This window comes from Galeopterus variegatus, unplaced genomic scaffold (genome assembly GCF_000696425.1).
Source record: "Galeopterus variegatus unplaced genomic scaffold, G_variegatus-3.0.2 Scaffold461, whole genome shotgun sequence".
NCBI classification, from domain to species: Eukaryota; Metazoa; Chordata; class Mammalia; order Dermoptera; family Cynocephalidae; genus Galeopterus; species Galeopterus variegatus.
The window spans coordinates 407,855-430,581 of NW_007726572.1; the positions used below are offsets into that span (position 1 = coordinate 407,855).

General features: G+C 34.8%; 1 protein-coding gene and 1 pseudogene across 1 annotated transcript in view; one reads left to right on the top strand and one right to left on the bottom strand.

Moving 5' to 3' along the window:
• The window catches only part of CDK17 (cyclin-dependent kinase 17), a 99,075-nt gene that overhangs the window by 58,659 nt on the left and 17,689 nt on the right, over positions 1–22,727 (bottom strand). The window lies entirely within an intron of this gene.
• Positions 18,912–19,529, top strand: LOC103587565 (annotated as a pseudogene).

Sequence of the window (22,727 nt, forward strand, 5' to 3'; positions counted from 1 at the left end):
TGGGGGTGTTGAGGGGGTGGGGGAGGGGGGCTACCACAGTATTCTGCCATAAAAAATAAAGTTCTGACACACTACAACATACATGAACCTTGAGAACATTATGCTAAGTGAAATAAGTCAGACACAAAAGGAGAAATACCATGATTCTACTTATATGAAGTATGTAGAAAGGAAAATTCATAGAAACAGAAAGTAGAATCTAGCTTCCAGGGGTTTGGGGAGAGGGGGAAATGGGGTGTTATCTTTGGGTAAAGCATTTTTGTTTGGGATAATGAAGAAGTTCTGGAAATGGTGGTGATGGTTACACAACGTTCTGATTGTATTTAACGTCACGAATTATATGCTTAAAAACATTTAAAATGGTTAATTTTCTTATGTATATTTTACAATAATAATGAAAAATTTTAACTACTGTCAGCTGGCATTTATATTATTTTTTCACCAAGCCTAAATATGGCCATTACCTCATTTTGGTAGAACTTTATTTAAAGAATTGGCTAAATAATTTCAGTGTGAATAGTCAACCTATACCAATTAGTTGAACACAACTGAATAAATATTAGGACCATGGCTTATGACTACGAGGTAGAAACTTACAAAAGACTTCTGTCACTCTCACCTCAACAGTAAGAACAATCCAGAGAGACTATAAAACCAGTTTTTAAAATTCAGAGAGCTAAGGATGCCAAGAAACATAAATGAACTAAATTCTAGAGGAACAAGCCCTCTCTGGAAAAGAAAACAGGGCTGTTGTCATGGTGAAAGGAGAAGCAAACCTGCAGTAGAAGGGAGAAACTAACCCAACTTTTAACAAACTTTTAAGGGATGCATGTGGGCTGACAAGACAAATTAAGACCTGAGCAACCTCATTCACAAAGCAAATCTGCATGTTCCCAAAAGGATCCTTTCCAAGCACTGGAGCTGCATCAGGGGGGTGGGGAGATGGGCCCATAAAATGCTAGGGACAGGGCAGGAGAGCTTAGAGAAATCCCTGCCCAAGAGGCACTGGGCCTTCACCAAATGCAGCAGGGTATAAGTCAGTGCTTTCTCCAGAGATGAGGAAAGCCAGGGGTGGGGCTAGAGAAAAGAAAGTGTACCAACTGCTCAATATGTCAGCAGCTGGGCTGTGAAAGAGAGAGGAGATCTCCCACAGTTCAAAAAACTGTTGGCTAGGCTGTAAAGGATGGAGAGATTTCCTGAGTCTCACAAGTGCTCAGATCCCAAACCTTAATGAAGGGAAAGTCCTGATTCTGCCCTCAAAACATGACACCAGTGGTGAACTAACTATAACCAAAGCTGTAACAGAGTCTCAATGCGAATTAGATTGACTCAACCCCTAATACTCGTGGCCTGACAGAATAGTTCGGTCTGTACTGTCCTTTTTCATACAAAGTCAGACATAAAATAAAAAATTAGAGATCAAGAAACAGAAAAATGTGACTCATAATCAAGAGCAAAGATGTAATAAGTTTCAGTGACAATTATTTCAAATGATGGCTTTTGTTTTGCTACTCAGATAATATTTTAAAGTACTACAGTTTATAGAATAGTTTAATTGGAGTAGAGACTGTTTTTGATAATGACTATTGTTTGTTTCTCCATATAAAGGTATTGTAAGTGGTGTATAAAATTCATACAATATAGAAACTAGAAGAAAGCAATGGCACCACCTGGCTCGCCACTGTTAATAGTTTGGACAACAAAATGCCAGATCTTTCTTTGTGTCAATGACATTCATACAATCGTCTGTGGAATGTGACTATCCCTCAAAGTACTATAATATGCTATTTGGAAAAAAGCATTCCATGGTAAAATAAATTTTGGAAAGCTAAATCAACTAAAGTAGAAAACTGTAGAACTTTGCAGAGACTTAATATATACTAATGAGTATTATGATGCTCCAAATATATTTATCCACACGTTTTAATACTTTACAAAACTATTATTAACATTTAATAAAACATATACAAATACATTCACATAAATTGCACCAGGCCACACATGCTGTCTCACATCCTGTTTTCCCATCAAGTATTATATTTCAGCTTTTTGCTCTCAGTCATGTTACGGAGATCCATTTAGGTAAATGAATGTAGCTATATATCATCTTTTTAAATGAATGTTTAGTATTCCATCATATGGCTGTACCATGCAGCAGAAATGTTTTATGCTTCCTGTTTTGTCACACAATATTAAGAAAGACATGGTGAGATTCACTACAGTTAAATATATTAAGAAAGGGTGAGACTTAATAAAAATTAATAAATTTTACTGCTTCATCAAGAACATTCTTAAGTGAAACTGTTTCTTTCCCTGTAAGTGCATGCATACGAAAAATGCCACTGCTATGATTTGAAATAAAGAGACAATAGCTTTACACACATTGCATATGTACCATTAGGGAAAATGTCAACACACTCATAAAAAAAACAAGGCAAATAACATTTCACTATTACAAAAATTAAGTTTTGACCTTGCAGGCTTCCTGAAAGGATCTCAAGATCACAGATCGCACTGTGAGATCTACTGAGTTCGTTTACCAAACTTAATTCCAGTTAACCTATCTTAGCAAACTGAACATTAATAATTCAAGAAGAAGGTTAATGGTCAGCTAGTAATAATAGTAATAATCATAACCAAAATTATCAATTGCTGAGCACAGGAAGAAGAGCAAGTATGGAGAAAACATGAATTCAGAACTGAACCTTCTGGAACAAACAAATTTGGTACTATGGAAAGAAAACTGAATTGGGATTCCTAAGGCAGGTGCTAGAACTCAGAAAAAACTCAATGTTTAAAGTACAGATTTGAGAGTTACACTTACAAAACTGATTGAAGCCAGCAAGAATACTTGTAATCCGAGGGAAGTTCAGAAACTTCAGGAATGCCTTACAATTAACAAGTGAATAAAGGAGAAATCATCAAAGCAGTTCCAAAAAGAATGGATAAAGACATGAATTTTGACAAATGAAGGAACACTAGATACAATTCAGGCCAACAAATTTATTTTATGATTAAAGAAACAAAGACTTGAAGAGGCTCAAAAAATGAAGTGATTTGGCCAAAGGCTCTGGAAGTGAGAGGGTCAAATCCCACCTTAGGGATCCCAATTCGGTTTTCTTTCCACAGTACCACATTTCCACAGAGTCAGGAAGCAACCCCTTCCTCTTCTAGCTACTGAAGAATTAAAATCTAGCATTAGGAACAAATATTAAGAAGAAATTGTATTTGTACCTCTATTCCCTCCAAACCCTGCTACTCCTGCAGTCTTCACTATCCCAGTGAATGGTACCAAGTCTTTGCTATCCCAATAAACTGGTAACTTAAATCTAACACTTGCTCTCATTGTCTTTCCTCTTCTCACACTCCACAATCAATGCATCACCAAAACCTTCTAAATATATCCAGTCTGACCACATGAACTGCTAAAATCCTGATCTAAGCCCCATCATCTTTTTGCTTAGAATTTAATATTTAGAGCATCCTAACTGATCTTCCTGCTCCCACGTCACCACCACCTCTGCCCTCCCTGCCACACTGCCCACAGTATATTTCCTATATAACAGCCAGTACAAACATATGAGTATTAAATCATAAATAATATCATCTCTCTTCTTCAAAACACTACATTCCCTTTTAACTTCATTTCCTACCATTCTACTCCCAACCACTGCACTCTAGATAGTTAGTCTCTTTGCTGTTCCTACCTTTGTACTTGCTCTTCCATGGCCTGGAATACATTTCTCTCAGATATGTCAATGGCTCACTTCCTTACTTCCTTTTGGGTTCTACTCAAACATCACTTCCCTGGTCACACTGTACAAAACAGTGACAGCCCTACACCTAGGTCACACTCTATCCCCCTTAACTGCTTTAATTTTCTCCATAGCCTTGCTGCCTGACAGTCTAAATATTGATCCACTGCTGATTCTCTCCACTAGAATATGATCTCCTTAAGAGCAGAGACTTGATATATTGTTTTGTTTACGGTTGTATCCCCAGCGTTAAGAACAAAACCTGGCACTAAATAGGCACTCACAAATACTTGTTGAATAAATGAATGACAGCAAGTAGTAATATTATAGATTAATCATCATTTATAACTTAAGCTCTTTCTGCCTAACTAAAGTCAATCTATTAACTGGCAAAATTTCTGATAACTGTCTCATGCTGACTGCTCTGCTAAGATTTTCTCCTATATGTTAAAAAGTTTTATTAATTCGTTCAATAGACATTTACATAGAGGCCCTACTATGTCCCAGGCAATATAGGAGGGTGAGAAGATAATAAGATATGAACTGTGCCCATAAGAAAATCTTGGGAAGGTATTATATTATTTCCAGAATGATGAAGTTATACTGCTGCAAGTAAGTTTGACTTCAGGTTAACACAGCAAATGTTTTTTATAATTATTACAAAGGCTAAATATTTATTCAACAAATAGCATACTTATTCAAATTATACTTTGATGAAAATTGTTGCCGATGTGACAACAAATATAAAATTTAATTTAATTGGCTGACTTTATTAAGGTTGTAGAGATCAAGACATACAGTTCACTCTATTGGAAACCCTACAGGTACATGAAATGACATCCCCACCCCTGGATTCAATAAGAACTTACACAAAACCTAAGCCAGTTGCCAAGAAACCTCTAACAAGCTCATTAACATTGTTTCTCAATACATTCATTTGTATAATAAATTAATCCCCCCAAATCCTTCTGGCTTTCCACTGAAACTTATTTTAATTATTTTCCTTAAACATATTTTTTGCATACATTGTCTTTGGGTAGTAAGTTAAAATTCAAAATATAATTAAAATTTGATTTGAAAATCACTTAAAATGTAGATACTTTCATCATGAATAATCATCAATTGATTTGCAGATGATAAATCCCCACAGAAAGGGCGTTTGTTCTAAACAGCTGCTCAGTTTCAGTGAATTCAGAAAGTCATCTATTAGAAATGTCATCTGATGCTTTTAAATAATAATGGTCTCACTCAGAAAAGAACCAAGAGAGCAATTGTAACCACTTGAGGTAGTGCCTCATTTTGATATACAAATGGTTATATACAAAAAGAAAGAAGCCCATTTAAAAAGAAGCATAGATTGGAAACAAGTGGTATCTGAAAAATATAAAGATTTCATTAAACCATTCTTTTGTAAATGAATCAAACGCTTTTAATTTAATTAGTTACTTCAGCTACATTTATTTTACCAAATTCTCTTTGATTTAAAAAAAACAACTTTAAATTAAATTGTAAAATCAGGAGTTCAGGGAAAGATACAAACAGGTGTTTTTAAAACACTTGCTCTGCCAATTATTTCCTGCACTTGGAAACCAATCATCATCTCTGGTGGCTAGTGAAACATTACTACTACAAAAATTTAAATTCCTCCACTGTAATTCAAAAACAAAGATGGCAGTTCAAATGATCAGTTTACATCTCAGTTGAGAGCTCCTAATCATGCATTTGAATGTAACTACAGTATTTCTCAAAGTACAACTACAGGAAGGTTACAGTAGACTATTGGTTATTTGGGGTTTTAAATTACCTTACTTAGTCACTTGGAAACCAACATTTTTAAACAATAAAGTAAACACTGGGAATTTACAGCTTTGAGTGGGTAGTACATACCCTATCTTCTTTCTTACAGCAATCCAACTTATTTTATTTGGTGAAAAGTGAACTAGTAGTATGATTAGACCAGTAGATTCAAATTCTTCTTGAGGAAGCTATCCTCCAATTCTAATCCTGGGTATATCCAAGAGAAACTTTAACACATGTTTACCTACAAATACGGACAGAAGTGCTCATAGCAACATGTTTATAATACTAGAAACAGCCCAAATGTCTATTATAGACAGTATAATATATAAACAAATTATGCTAAATTTGAGAATGAGTATTATACAATGCTAAAAATGAACTACAGCTAAACGCAGTAAGGATGAATATCAGTAACATGAAATTTAATCAAAAAGCAAGTCCCAGAAAATTACATTTAGTATGATTAATCTTTTTATAAAAATAAAACCAAGAATAAATAAAATAATATATTGTTTAGGTTAACGTGTATTATCATACTTTCATAAAACACAAAGGACTGAAATAATGAAGTTCATGATGACAGTTATCAATTAGGGAGAAGCAAAGAGAAGAACACAAAGAAAGTCACCGGCAATGTTTAAGAAGCTGTGTTCACAGATGTGGATTATTTTATTCACGTATAAATGCATATACACATAGATGTGCAGGCCATACAGGGACCAGTGAATACATTATAAGCCAAGAATTATGATTAATATAATTCTGTGCAAATTAGTGAGAAAATGTTCATAAGTTAGAAAAAATTAGGAATGAAAAGAGAGGCATAATTAACAGTGGATTAAAAAATCTTAAGACACTAAAATATTTTAATAACAAAAAGGACACAGGGCTAGAGTCACAGGGCTGATTTCTTTTTCCCAGTCATCCACTGTGCAATTTCAGGCTAGTCACTTAGATGAGTTTCCAAAACTGACTACAGTCAGATGGACTTTTTGTCCCTGAAACAAACAGCCCATTTTGATGTCGTCGGGCATGAAATTTGATCTCTTCTAGGAGATATATCGCTCTGTTCTTGGCTTCTCTTCTTTTCCTGGCCCACCAACATATCTAATACTTGTCACTATTTTGCCTGCAAATAAAGCACCTAACTAAACATTCAGCAGGTTATCTTCATAATTTATACAGATTATTACAACCACTGAAGATGAACATGAAAAAACACAAATACCCTGGGAAAACAACTGCTTTTATCTACAATGTATTTATTCAATAAATGTTGTTCCTATATAAAAGACATATTGGTTAATAATAACTGTATCAGTCCAGTGTAACCAGGTTATGCTATAGTAACAAACACCAACAAATTTTAGTAGCTTAAAGGAACTGAGATTTTTATCATCTTTCATGCTGTATATCCACTGAGAGTTGACTGGGGCTCTGCTCCAAGACTTCAAGGACCTAGGCTGAAGGAACAACCAACACAGCAAGGGGATAAAGAGTGGCAAAGTACTTACCTGTTCTAACTCTTAAAGTTTCCATGTAGGAGTATCACACATTACTTTTTGCTCAGATTTAATTGGCTATATCAAGTCACATGGCCATGCCTAATTTCAAGTGGGCAGGAATTCCTACCATATTCCCCAAAACAATTTTTGCAATTTAACAACATTTTAGCATTTGGAAACAAACATCACAGAAAAAGTTAACATACTATGATGTATTAAAAATTCAAGATTAGAAAGAAATAACCAACACAATTGTTTTTTTAAAGATTATATCATAAAAACTCAAGTAGCAAATATAAAGAAAAGGTCAAATACAAACAAAATCCCCATCAAAATTCTGAAAGAGAAAACAAATTATTTATCCCCCTCAACAAGTATAAAGAAATTTCAAAGAAATATTTACTTTCCCCCCTAAAATCCCAATATCAAAACTAAGAAATTCGAAAGTTATCTACAGTTGGGAGATCAATAGATCTCCACTACAAGGGAAATAAAGCAGGAATAGACATAGTAATTATAGATTTTATTTAATTATACTTAGAAGAAGGCAGCCTATGCTAAAGATATTATGTTAGGAATGATATGGAAGTCTATAATGTGTACCATAATGGGGGAAGGGATCTGGAAATGGGATATATGTAGGCCAGGGTGACTCCACTAAACACTGGAGAGGAAAGTATATTTAAATCAATAACTAGAAGACTTGGAAACCCTCTGGGTGAGCCTGTATTTAGTAAACACTTAAGTATTAAGGAGGAAAGTACATTGAAGAAAACAGGCATTCACTCTACAGGCACAATGGAGGTAGAAAGGAAAGGAAAACCTGAAGGCTTAATTAAAAGTGAGGCATGACAGACAGAGGCCTGATAATCTGAAAGGTATCATGGTAGATGAATCTGTATTCTTCTCTGGAACTTTCTTACAAGAGCTGGTGAACATATACTGGTGAGAAAGAAGCATATTCAATCTCAGTAACCACTGAAATGGAAAGGCTCAATCAAGCCTCAGGTATATGATAATCTTTGATGCCATGTTAAGATTTGCTTTAAACATCTTATTATCTGAGGAACTTTAGATACCAAAAATTATCAAAATAAGATCTTTCTCTCCATCAGGTAATTTTATCATGGCTTCTGATCTTTACAATTATCTATAAAGATGTTCACTGGTTGCCTTTGCTTGGCAAAGGCCTATTATTTTGAACAGTGTATTAGGCAAGGTTCAGTCAAAAGACAGAAACCAGTAATCCTAACAGAGAGAATTTAATAAAAGTTGCTAACTAGGAATTGGAGAACTGAAAAGGCAAAAAGGAGGGCACAGATTATCGGAGGGCAACTGCAAGCAGCAACTATCAGCACCAGAGCTGAGGGAAACAAGGGGAAGCTATTGGAATTATTAAAACTCAGAGGCTTGCACAAGAAACCCTATGAAACTGGAATCTAGACCTCCAAAAAGGAAGCACTGTTCAAATGATACTAAGTGCCAAGAGCTTGGAGAAACATCCCTACAAAGCTGGGACCTACATCTGTTAAAGGGAGGAAACAGTTAGTTGACACTGGTATCTCTGAGGGGATATGATGAGGATGGCTGTGTGTGTGGAAAAACTGCAAATTGGAGCCATCTGCCACTCCTGTTCCTGTGCAGACTTGCTGCTGTGGAAATACTCACAGAAGAGGTGGTAAACAATGCGAAAATCCTCTTCTTACTTTCCTATCTCCCTCTACCTTCTCTACTGGCAGAACATAACAGAAAACCAACTGCAAAAGAGAAATATAGTTTGTAGGGTCCCTGCTGCTCCTACACCACAAAGTAAAGTTCAGAAGAGTGAGTGTGAAGCTGAAGGAAAATAGCTTAATAGCCAATATCACCTGTATGATTTTATTTCTCCATTTTAGACACTTAAGGTGATATTTAGAGTTACAAAACTCTAGTTAAACGAGTCTGTTTGATTTTTCTCATGACTTCATAAAATACATAATCAATATCAAAATAAGGATATCTATTTTAATACTCCAAACTGAAAAAATGAACCTTCTGTACTCTGTAATAAAGGCAATGCAGATCTTCAGAACCAAAGCAGAACCTCAAGAATTGAAGAAGTTCGTAAGGCTCAATTGTGGCATCCACATAAAAACTTTAAACTCTCACCTATTCAAAAATTAGAAGATTAATGTGGATCAGTGAAAGGTATGAATTGCTAAATTTTTTGGTAAATGCTATTTTATTACTTTCAAACAAAAGTAGCTTTTTCCTTTAGACCAAATCTTTTCATACTAATTATTTTAATATTTTATTGCCTGAAATGCTCTGAATCTTTTTCTGTAACAGTTAAGTTTTTATTAACATTTGTTTATCATTTCAAACATACCATATTTCACTAAGTCTAAGATGTTATCAGTGATAGAACACAGCATTATTACATAAACCAGAGGGGGGGAAATGCTATAAATTAAACTGTGATATAATGTGTCCTTTCACAGACTTTTTAAACTTACTGAGCTTTCCTATACTAATAACCTAATGTACTGCTAAGGGATAATATCTCAGGATATGCTTTTATTAATAACTTTTTTATTGCCAATTGCAGTTATATTGGTTTTAAGAATACACATACACATATTCTGATTTCTTGAACTTCAATTTTTATTTGTCTTATAGCTTTGTTTACCTCATTATTTACTCAACAAATCTCTTTTTCCAGATAGAACATAAAGATTAACTTTAGTGCATTTCTGTTAATTCCAAACTAGTGGGCTGAATAACTCATTTAACACTTACAGGGCTAAGGGAAATGGGAAGAAGATTGGGAGAGATGGGTAAAAGGTTTATTTCTGGAGTGATGAAAACATTCTGAAATTAGATTATGGTGATAATTATACAACTGTAAGTATATTAAAAACATTAAATTGTACACATTAAAGGGGTGAGCACTATAGTATGTCTCAATAAAGCTGTTGTAATAATTATATTTATAATAAACTCTGCCTCCACATGTCAATAAAACAATTAATTGAGCATAAAATATTTACAGCACACTTTTGATTTTTATAAAATCTTGGTTCTCAAATAACTATGTTAAAGCATTCTCTAAGCTCGGTTGTCAGCTAACTTTGCCTGTAAATAACTCAATAGTAAGTATTCGTGGTTTTGTGGGCCACATACAGTCTCTGCCAAATATTTTAAAATTACCTTTAAAAATGTAAAGCTATTCTTAGCTTTAGAGCTGTAGCTTGTGGACCTTTGTTCTGACCACATCCTACTTTAATTCAGAAAGCAAGCAGTCTAAATGTAACCCACAGCAATGACAATAAGGAGACAGCAAACATAAAAGCAGTTTTGGTCTTGGAGGAATTCATTTTAACTGTCACGTACTGCTAGGTAGGGAGGTGAAGAGTTGGATACTGACTAAAATGATTTCCACACCATACATCAAATGCTCTAGATTTGTCTTCTCAGCATGCGAGGTGCCTTGATGGAAGAAGAAAGACCTCAGACATGTATTATTAATAACTTATGTGCTATTCACCTCCAAAAATCATGTGAGGAGACAAAGACAATTACAGAAATGATTCACAGTGATACACTCTAGATATTTAATCAAAATTCTTATCACCTCCAGTTTTGAAAGGATGGAAATATAATGTAATCAATTAGCATTATTATAATTAGGACTCCTAGTACAAGGTTTTTCAACTGGGTTTCTGCAGAACTCTAAGGTTTCATGAAGTGCTACTCACTGAAGAAATCGTGACAAAAAAATAAACACTGTTTTTTGAACTTTGCACATCTCAAGATGCTAGAGCTCATAGTGTTAGAAGATGACCAAGCAGCCCCAACAGCAACTTCCTGTCTTTCAGCTCCTTAAGGCAATACCTTCTTTAGAATTTCATATAAACTGAATCACATAAGGGAATGTACCTTTATATGCGTAACTTCTTTACTAAGCACTAGGATTCTGCGTTACTCCATGTTGTGTTATCAACAGTGTGTTTCTTTTTACTGTTTAAGAGTATTCCCCATTTCCCTGTTAATAAATATTTGGGTTGTTTCCAGTTTTTAAATATTATAATTAAATTTTGCTATAAATATTCTCATATTCTTCATTTCTGCTAGGTAAATACCTGAGTAAAGCTGCTGAGTCATATGGTAGATGTACGTTTAACTTTCTAAGGGATGTCGTTTTCCAAAATGGCTGTACCGTTTTCTATTCCCACCAGCAATGCATGCGTTCCATATTCTTATAAACATTGGTACTACCTATCTTTTTTAATTTTAGCAATTCTGATGAATGGTACCTCACGGTCATTCTAATTTGCATCTTCCTGGTAACTAATGATGCTGATCACCTTTTCATGTGCTTATTATCTATTCATAAAGCTTCTTCAAATCTTCGGTCCATTGTTAATTGGGTTGTCTTACTGTTAAGACTTCTTTACACATTATAGATTATAAGGCCTTTATCAGACATAAATGTAAACATTTTTTTTTTTACATTCTGTGGCTTGACTTTTTGTTCTCTTAATGGCATCTTTTAAAGAACAAATATTTTTAATTTCAATGAAGTCCCATATGTCATTTTTTATTTTATGGTTACTGCTCCTTCTTTCCTAAGAAATTCTTGGTACCAGTAGGCCACAAATATTTTTTCTATATATTATCTTCTACAAGTTTTATAGTTTTGACCTTTAGATTTAAATCTAGTGTCCATTTTGAATTACTTTTTGCATTTGGTGTGAGGTAAGGGTCAATATTAATTCCTTTACTGATTTTTTTGTATGCCTGTTCAATCGGAGAGATCTATGAAAGAAATATATTAAATCCATAACTATAATTGTGGACTTGTTTGTTTCGTCCTTGTAGTTAGTCCATTTTGCATTATGTATTTTGAAGCTATATAATTAGGTGCATACAAATTAGGTACATCTTCCTAATGAATACAGCCTTTTAGCCTTATCCCTTTTTTAATCTCTAGTAATGTTTCTTAACTTAAACCCACTGTGTCATTTTATTAGTAAAGCCACACAAGCCTTCTCTTGGTTAACATTTGCACAGGATTGTTTCCCATCCTTTTACTATGAAACTTTCTGTTTATGCTTTATAAGCAGCATACAGTTGGGATTTGCTTTTTTATACAGCCTGATAATTTGTCTTTTAATGGAAATGTATAGTCCGTTTGCATTTAATTATCGATATAGTTGGGTTTAAGTCTACCATCTTTCTATTTATTTTCTATTTGTATCATTGTTCTTTATCCTTTGGCCTTCCTTTCTTTCCTTCTTTTATATTAGTTTTTTTTTTTTTTTGCAGCTGGCCAGTACAGGAATCCAAACCTATGACTTTAGTGTTCTAAGGTTGCGCTCTAACCAACTGAACAACTGGCCAGCCGCAGGCACTTTTCATAATTGTTAAGCATTTTATAGGCTTGTTACATCTCTTAGCATCATTCTTTCAGTGGTTACTGTAGAAGATACAGTATTTTATTTTCTATCTTAAATTAGTACTTTTACCATGTCCTAAACAATGAAATTCTTACAACTCCATTTACTATTTTTGCTACTGCTGTCATATATTTACTTCTACATAAGTTATAAACCCCATGAGACACTGTTAATATTGTTGGTAAAAGTCAATAGTCTTGCTAACCATAGTTAGCTTTTCTAGAGCTCTTCATTCCTTCATACTTCCATCTGGGAATTTTTCTTTTTAACCTGGTGAACTTCCTTAATATTTCTTGAAGTACAGATCTTTTGATAACTTCTCTCAGCTTTTGTTTATCCAAGAATATCTTCATTTCATCTTGATTTTTCACTGAGGATAGAATTATTGCTTGGTAGTTTTTTCTTCTAGGACTTTAAAGATGTCATTCCATTGTCTTCTGGCTTCCATAGTCTGTAGAGAAACTGACTTTCATTCTTACTATTTCCCTGTAAATAACACGTCTTTCCCCCCCTCTGACCACTTCTAAGACTTTTCTCATATAATATAAATTCATATAATTCATATAATAAAAAATCCCATAAAATATAATATAAATTCTCATATATATAAATTCACATATAAAATGAATTTTAGCACTGTGAGTCCCAAACTATGTGCTAAGGTAGACACAGCAACATCTGTCAGACACTATATTAACTGCTACTATTATTAAGGTGTTCAGATCTAACTACTTAATAAATACAACAGTTATCTCTTTTAGCTTAGGACTGTGGAAAAATTACTAAGACACTAAGGGCATCTTTCACCAAGAAAGTTAACAATTAGATGTGGTTTTCTTATTTATCCTGTTTTGGGCACACTAAACTTCCTGGATCAGTGGCTTGACGTCTCAACAGTTCTGAAAAACAGCCATTATTTCTTCAAATACTGGTTTTACCTCTGATGGAGTTTGGATGTGTTGTCCCCTCCAAAACTCATGTGGAAATTTGATCCCCATTGTGGCGGTGTTGGAAACTGATTGAGTCATGGGGGCGGATCCCTCATGAATGGATTCATGCTCTCCCTGGGGGATGAAGGATTAATGAGTGAGTTCTCGCTCTATTAGTTTCTGCGAGAGCTTGTTGTTTATAGGACCCTGGCACCTCCTCTCTCTCTCTTGCTTCCTTTCACCATGTGCTGATCTGCTTGTACCCATCGGCTGCCTGCCACTTTCCACCATGAGTAGAAGCAATCTGAGGCCCGTGCCAGATCCAGCTGTCCCAGAATCATGAGCCAAATAAACCTCTCTTCCTTATAAATTACCCAGTTTCAGGTATCTCTGGTATAGCAACATAAAACGGATTAATACAACCTCTTTCCCTTATCAGTTTCATCACGGACTCCAATTATATGTATGTTAAATCATTTGTGTTCCATTTGTTTTTCATGCTCTTCTGCTTCTTTCTATCTTGTTTTTCTCTGTGCTTTTAAAGATAAACTCACAACAACTCTACCTGGTGAGTACTATCAAGAAAGACAGCAGGTATTACAGAAAAACATTTCAGTATACTCAGTCTTCTACTCCATTCCCTAAAAAGGGAAAAGAAAATATTTTCCTCTGTTTCACAAATGAATATCAAAAACTGTGTTGAAAAAAATTTAAGATTAGTAAATTACTATTCCATTTTAAGGAATGAACTAGGAATTGGTCCTACCTTCAGTCTCATCAAGCACCATGGAAAAGCTACAAAAATATGTTCAAGGACTTATGAGGTCATCACAAATATGAGATAGAAACAAGATATATACAAAACTGCCTTTCCTTTCAATTTTTGTGAAATTAGATAATATTCCTGAAGAAAGTAAGTCAGAGCATTCCTGACAATCTTTTCCAAAAGAAAAACCACAACTTAGAGCAATTTTAGCAATATCAAATTATCTGAAAAGTCAACAAATTTCACTTACTATCCTACAAAAATGTGCATGACAAATTATTTCCTGATGAAGGGATCTTATCCGATTTTTATTTTATGTGTTTTTAAAACAAGGTTTATATAAAGCAGATAATACTATAAATAGTATCTTTGCAGGAGACCTGTAAATATTCCTCTTCCCTACTTTGGTAGACCTGTAAACATTTCTCCTTCAGCAGAATCATAAAGACAAATTCCAGACTCAATTCCACAACTAGTTAAAAAATTTTTTCAACTACACCTGGTTACATTTTTAACAGTTCTGAGAAGAGATTTCAGACAGAGAGAAGGCCAAAGAGCCTCTAGCAAATACCTTCCACTGCTATCCATCCGTTCTAGATTGGCCAAGTTATTTAAAATTATTAATGAACCTTTTTTGAGAAAAGCATTGGCAGGTGTTGGACATTCCATCAGAGAACTAGGCCATATCCACTTACTGGATGACTACAGATGCTACTCTTTCTATACAACAAGCCATTTTCATCTTTTACAGACAATATGCTCCAGTTCCTCATATAAGGGAAAGTAAAATAAATACTCATATGATCATATGAAAAGCTCCCTTAGTTCTAGATATAATAAATCATAGTCACCGTCTTATATCTGATACATTATTATATCTAGTGCATTGCAATATCTAGGATAAACGGACATGAAGAGTAAAAATCATCTCTGAAAAATGAGTAAAACTATAAGCTGCTATTTAAATTGAACTTATTATACTACCAAAATGTGCATGACAAATTATATCCTCCCCCCACCTCAAATCAGTTAATAGTAATTCATGCTTCTTTAAAGTATGCGTTTACTTGGCTAAAGCTAAGACCCACAGTTTGATCCTTATATAAATCACTCAAATTTTCAACCAGAGATAAAATGTACCCATAACTATGGACAACCAGAAATGATAAATATGTATCAGGGGTCTTATGAGGATTTAGCCAAGATTACAGGTGACTCAATATCATCAATTATCAGGAAGGTACACAATTCAAACGTATGTGACCTTCGTTAAATACCTTGGTCCTTTTCATAAGTCAACAAAATTTTAATACTTACAAAATGCTTACACATATTCTTATTTCCTTTCTTTCCTCATTTCATGACATTTTTAGTGATTTCTACTCTTCCTTTTTTATTTTGCTCTAATTCAATATGTCCTCCAAGAGTCAAGCACACAGACTTCTAGCATGATGGTAATTCCTTTGAAAGCTTACAAAGTTCTCAACTCTATGGTTTATTCCTTCAATTAGTATTTGGTGCTCACATTGTGTGAGTATTTGAATTTGTTACTAACAGTTGAAATAAGAAAATGTCAATCACACTTAATGAATTAGAGAAGATTTAAGGGTTTTCTATTATAATGTTACTCTCAATAATGAATGAGAGAGAAGACTGGACTTACAGTTTATAGGCTGGAAATTGCTCACAATTCTCAGTCCCTAGTCAATACAGTAGTGTATAGTGTTCCATATGTGAAATTATTTATCCTGTCATGGGAGTCATAGCAGAAACAAAGTTGAAATCTCTACAAAATAAAGTTCAATAAAACCTTTACAGTGACCGGTAGAAATATTCAGAGAGTAACAGGAGGCCTAGATTTATCAAAATAAAGCATGGTTTTAAAAATGTATTTATCAAGAAACACTGGTCTACTATCTAACACAGACAAGAGTCATCACACTCTGGTATTCTTTTTTAGGAAAATGCTGAGTTTACAAACACAGTCCCAGGTCTATTTCATCTATGCTGCATCCATAGGAATGGTCTAGGAAGATTTCAACAGGAAAAAAATGGGTGGGGGAGAAAAGAGAATTATTTCTTCATTCAACACAGAACAGTAGGTCAAGACTAATGTTCCTTTTACTTCAAAGGAAAACTGGAAAGATCCTTTCTGAATCTACCTGTATAAGGCATAAAGAAAGTCAAGAGGGCACACTCTTTAGATGTGGCTATATGTTCCCATGCATTTTTGTAGCTAGAAGTTAGGAAGTAATTGGATTGTTCTTTCTTTCAAAGGTAGGAAATGAGAGGTTATCCTGAGGTCAGGAGCTTCTAATGTGGTTCTTGACTTAAATTGTATTAACTTGTTCTACTCCAGGATGAAAGTAATCATGACCAGATCAATGTGCACTACAGCTGGTTAGTCAGCTGCTCCAGAGTAGTCAGCCAGCAAAACAGCTTTGGAGCCCTCTCTGGGCACTGTGCCTCCTAGAATTTGAGTGCAAGCCAATCCTGTTGCCACTCATTCTTAAAAGGTATTTTTAGCTCCCCAAGATAATAAGTAAAATAAATATGAAAAGGACATATGCTCTTTTCAAAACTGCAATTGTTGAAGGGTTCCACATTTTAGTCTAACATTCACTAAAAAATAAAATATTTTGACACCTCCATATGAAAACATTACACTGGCTCAAGAGTGTTCCTTAGAAGCATCATCTGATTCCTTGGAAGAGGAAATTTAAAAGGAGCTACTCTTTAAAAAAAAGAGGCAAGCAAGGCTGGAAAGGAACATAAGAAGGTCCCAAATCCTAGGTAACTACAAAGTCTTTTTAATGGAAACAGCTTGAATACAAAATTTTATGACAGTTGCTAGAAGCTACAAGTGGTACTAACTATGAAGTCACTGTATTATTCCAATTTTACTATAAAATCCATGTTAAAGTTTGAAAAAGTGCTTCAGTTCTACTACTTTCTTTCAAGTTATAGTTCAAAAAAATATGCCCGAGATAGAAAGTACATTCACTAAAAATAAGAAATTGGTGAATCAACTAACTCAGGAACACTCCACTAATCAAGCTGGTAATTCAGTGAATCACAAAAAGGAAAAGAATTTTACCTAAGTACCTTAAGCATTCTACCTTAAAACATTTAAATGTGCTCACTAATCTTTTGCTGTGAGACAAAGACCTGGATCCATGATAGGAATTATATAACCGCACACCAACACAGACTCTAACATTTCTAGCCAATTTCTTTAAAAGTAAAGGGAAAACCTAAAGGCATCCGTAAAGCTATGAATGCCAAACTCTTCTAAATTTGTATGACCTTTGCAGGCTTTTAGTTGTCTTTTCTACATCTAATTTTTTTTTTTTTTTAGCAATCTGCCTTTATTGTCTTTCCAAAGTTTTCACAGAAATAACTCTCCTTGTGCACTGTTACTTCAATAGTTTAGGTAACATTTGATTAAATTATGTAACTAAGCTCACAACAACAGGTAGGAAAAGAAATTTAAGATCAAACTAGAGAAAAGCCTACTAAAGCCTGCCAGCCACTAGTTAGTATTAAACACGCCATGGCCAACACAATACAGGTTGAGTATCCCTTATCTGAAATGCTTCGGACCAAAAGTACTTCAGATTTCAGATTTTTTCAGATTTTGGAATATTTGCAGATACTTACCTGGTTAGCATCCCTACCTCTGAGTAACCAAAATCCGAAATGCTCCAATGAACGTTTCCTTTGAGTGTCATTTTGATGTTCAAAAACTTCTGGATTTTAGAACATTTCAAATTTTGAATTTTTGGATTAGGAATGCTCAACCTGTACCACAGAATGGGTAATTTATAAAGAACAGTTTAATTGGTTATGGTTCTGGAGGCTGGAAAGTCCAAGAGTGGGGGTGCCAGAATCTGACAAGGGTCATCCGATGGCAGAAGGCCACAGGGAGCACTAGTGAGAGCAAGAGAAAACGGGAGTCAAATTTATCCTTTTATGAGGAGCCCACTCACATAATATCAAAATCACTCCTGTGATAATAGCATTAATCCATTCATGAGGGATCTGCCCTAATGACCTAAACATCTCTTACATATCACCTCTTAATACAATCACAATGGCAATAAAATTTCAACATGAGTTTTGGGGGGGACATTCAAACCACAGCACCATCAATCAATAGTCTTACAGATGGAAAGAAAGCCACAAATTAATTAGAGATTGTTAAAAGAGCTTCTATCATACCCTTGCTTACCTTCTTAAATGCTATACACAGGTCTTTGCAAGAATGCAACCATTTATGTTACCCAAAATATTTTAAACTAACCTTGACACAAGTGGGTAGTTTGAACTTTTTTCCTTTCTAAATGGAGTGTTGATGAACAGTAATAAGATTTGTATGCAATTTTAAATAACATTCTTATACTAGAAAAAAAACAGAAAAAAGAAAAAAAGGAAAGAACCAAATTCAGTATTTCTTATGGTTAAATGAAAATTTTGTTCACAATCTTCCTATCAGCCCATCTAGTTCTTACTGTCACAGATCACTCAAGTGTATGTGGTAAAGATTTCTTTTTTGAAAAATAAGGTTAAATTCCATTATGAGCCTCAAGAAACACTTCTTATTTCATTCTTAAAATAAAAACTGTTGAAATATGTGGGTATTAGCTAGGATTTGCTGATTATATAGAAATTAAAAATAAATACGGCCTTCTTTTCCAGTTACCACAGCATGTAGTACCATGAGCAGCAAAGTCTCTTGCAACACTGCAGGAGGTGGTGCGAAAGTCCTGCATGGAAACCAGCACAAGCACTGGAAGTTTCTGTAACAGTGGAGCGGCAGATCAACTTGAAGAACTATTACTCTCAGAAAGACAAATGCTTCTAGGGCACTGCCAGGCTTAAATCTACTCCCCACCCCAAGTTCTCTGTGTGTGTCCTGGGGGACCAGCAGCACTGTGAGGATGCCAAGGCTGTGCATATCCCCCACATGGATATCGATGCATTAAAGAAACTCAACAAGATAAGAAGCTGGTCAAGAAGCTGGCCAAGCAGTATGATACCTTTTTGGCCTCAGAGTCTCTGATCAAGCAGATCCCACCAATTTTGGGCCCAGGCTGACACACAATGAAAACATGGTGGCCAAAGTAGATGAGGTGAAATCCACAAACAAGTTCCAGATGAAGAAGATGTTATATCTGGCCGTTGCCATTGGCCATGTGAAGATGACAGATGATGAGCCTGTGTACAACATCCACCTGGCTGTCAATTTCCTGGTGTCACTGCTTAAGAAGAATTGGCAGAATGTCTGGGTTTTATACATTCACAGCACCATGGGCAAGCCCCAGCACCTGTATTAAGGCACATTCTAATAAATCCTAGTGCTACCATCAAAAAATAAATACATACAGCCATGTGTCACTTAAATAATACGTTCTGATAGGAATACATTCTGAGAAATGCTACATTAAGCAATTTCGTCATTGTGCAAACATCACAGAGTGCACTTACACAAACCTAGATGGTATAGTGTACTACACACATAGGCTATATTGCTCTGACTACCATCATACACACAGTACTTAATTGACCAAAACATCATTATGCAGCGCATGACTGTATTTATTATGGGTTTTGACCTGATGCTAGAAAATCAATTTCTATTTTTATCATGCTTTGGGGTCAAGGTTTATAGTGAGTTCCTATGCCCTTGCACACATTTTCATTATGACTGTTTTCTTAATAGCAGGCTTAAAGTTCAATTAAAATGCAAGTCACTGGATGTGCAAACAGAAAGAAAACCTAATGGCACTTACCAAGGCTCTCGACAATACATAAGTAGTAAGAGGCAGTAAAATGGGTACAAACTTATCATTACTTAATCCAGAATTAATTTACTTTTATTAATTTTACTCAAATATTGGAGGAGGAAAAAATCACTTAATTACAGTAAATGAGAACATTCAATTAATAGACAAAAAATGTGCCCGTAGCATCAAAATGCCTCTCAAAGAGTCCAAAGTAGACCTCTTTTGCGTTTCCACTTGCTTCCAAAACATATGGATTTTTTTTTACCAAGGAGAAAACAAGACCTTTTTTCTGTCACAGACTTGATTTTTTAAATCTGGAAATATTAAAGTGGCAGAAAAAGTCTCTTGTTTTAAGCATATAACTCCAAGTAAGCTTTTCTTGGAGTCCTAATGCATGTTTACCTTCTGTATACACATCTCACTAGCATTACTATTTACTTAATAGCCTCAGTGACACAAAGGACAGAGAAAGGTTTCTTCTATTTTTCTATTGTTTCTGTAAGCATAAGGGATTAAATGTAATAATGATTTTCAGTGATTCTTCAAAAGACTCTTACCTTTCAATAACCATTGCCCTAGAATGCACTAATATTACTTATCCTGACACTGGTTTTGACCAAATATTTAATATACCGAGGACAACTTGAAAGATCGTTCAAATAAATCAGTGTCAACAATGAAATATGAGCAATCTTCTGTTCGTTAAGCTAAGCAAGCAATTCACAAGCTATGTCCGTATACACTGGCAACCATACTCTTCAAGAATAATTAAAAATGTAAGGAAAATGACTAGTACCTATTGGTATTAATGGACAATTTTTCTCTCAATAATTGATACTTAAGTTTAGGTAATTCCCTAACCATCAGTTTCTCAAGCAACATTCACATAAGATGTCTATGAAGTCAAGGGGAAAAAAGTACTAGAAAAAAGTCATTAAAATGGTTTTAGGTAAAACACATCCTATTTACTTAAAGACCTGGTCTTTTAGTGCAAGTCAAAGCAATAAAATGTGCTTTAAATAACAAGGGAGTGGGAAAAAAAAAAAGACAATTAACTTTTCACATTATATAATTTTTCAGCAATCATTTTAAAATATAAGATCTCTCTGGGGGCCAGCCCCTTGGCTCACTCGGGAGAGTGCGAGAGTGAGGCGCTGGTAATATCGAGGCCGCGGGTTCGGATCCTATATAGGGATGGCCGGTGCGCTCACTGGCTGAGCGCAGTGCGGACCACACCAACCCGAGGGTTGTAATCCCCTTACTGGTCAGGAAAAGAAAAAAAAAAAAAAAAGATCTCTCTGGGACTACTAGAAGTTAATGTTACCAAGGAAATGATGTCTTTTCCTTTTTTAATGTACTGTATAATAGAAAAGCAGTTAAACAGTTTACATACTGATCTGTTCTAGAACTTTACATACATTAACTCATTTAACCATCACAGTAACCCCATAAAGGTTACTAAAAGTATCCCCATTTTACATATAAAGAAATTTAGGCACCGAAGAGTTAAAAACTCACTCAGGGTCACAGCAAGTAAGCAGAAGAGCCACTTACAACCCAAGTAGTAGAATGCCCTAGTCCATGCTCTAAACCACCAACATAATAACACCCAGAATAGGAGTTAGCACATAGCTTCACTGAATAAATACTGGTGCTTGATAGTTCTTTCTTTTAGGAGTTATAAAAATCAGCAGTTGAAAAGGCACAAACTCATCTTCCTTTACTTATTCTACTTCTTTACTTAGAAGTGGCATTCCCTACACTATGCACTCACAGCCTTCACACATCACACATCTTTTATATAGCATCTTCCTAATTGTTTCTAATTAAGTAGTACAAGATTAACACCTCAAAGAAGGAAGTATATTTTCTTTCTTGTGTCAAAACTTCCATTTCCTTTTCAAGGGCCTGGCACTAAGAAGGCCCAAGTAAGTGCTGGACAGGAGGACAGAAAGGAGAACAATTAAAAAAAAAAAAAAGTTACTCTCCAGAGTAACTTAAAAGCAAGAGCAACACAAATCTTATCAAGTGTTCAGGATATTTTGCAAATTTAATGAGAGTTCAAAATGCATGCAACAAAATTGGAATATATCTCAGGTAGTGCTTTCTGCTAACTCCTATTAACAGTAAGACTATTGATTAGCAACGGTATATAACTTTAATTATCTTATTTGACTCTCATGAGCCTTATGAGCTTTGGTACTGCTTTGCCACTCTACAAATGAGGTAGCAGATTCAAAAATGTTAATGAATTTGCCTGAGATCACACAACTAGCAAGGCTTGCTGTTCCCAATTGAAGCCTATAGAGCTCCAAGGCTATTCATACTAAAGGCTACCTGAAAGCAGATTTGAGAAATAGAATTTGGTGAGTTATTACAGCTCGATAGAAATAGCCTATAAGAATATGCAATCAGAGAGTGAGATCTACGGCAGGATAAGAATCCAATTTCATTTTACTCTAAAGCAGAGGTTCTCCAAGTGGATAGGGTCTGGGGCATCATTACAGGGGGTCATGAGGTCAAAACTGTTTTTATAATACTACTAAGAAGTTATTTGTTGTTTTCACACTTCTCTCATGAGTGTACAATGGGGTTTTCCAGAGACTACACTGCACAGAATATTGTAATAGATTAAAATGCAAAAGTAGATGTAAGAATCCAGCTGTTTTCTATTATGCTTGAGCTAGACATTACGATAACTTACAAATATATAAAACAATGCTACTCTTCTCATATTTTTTTGAAAAG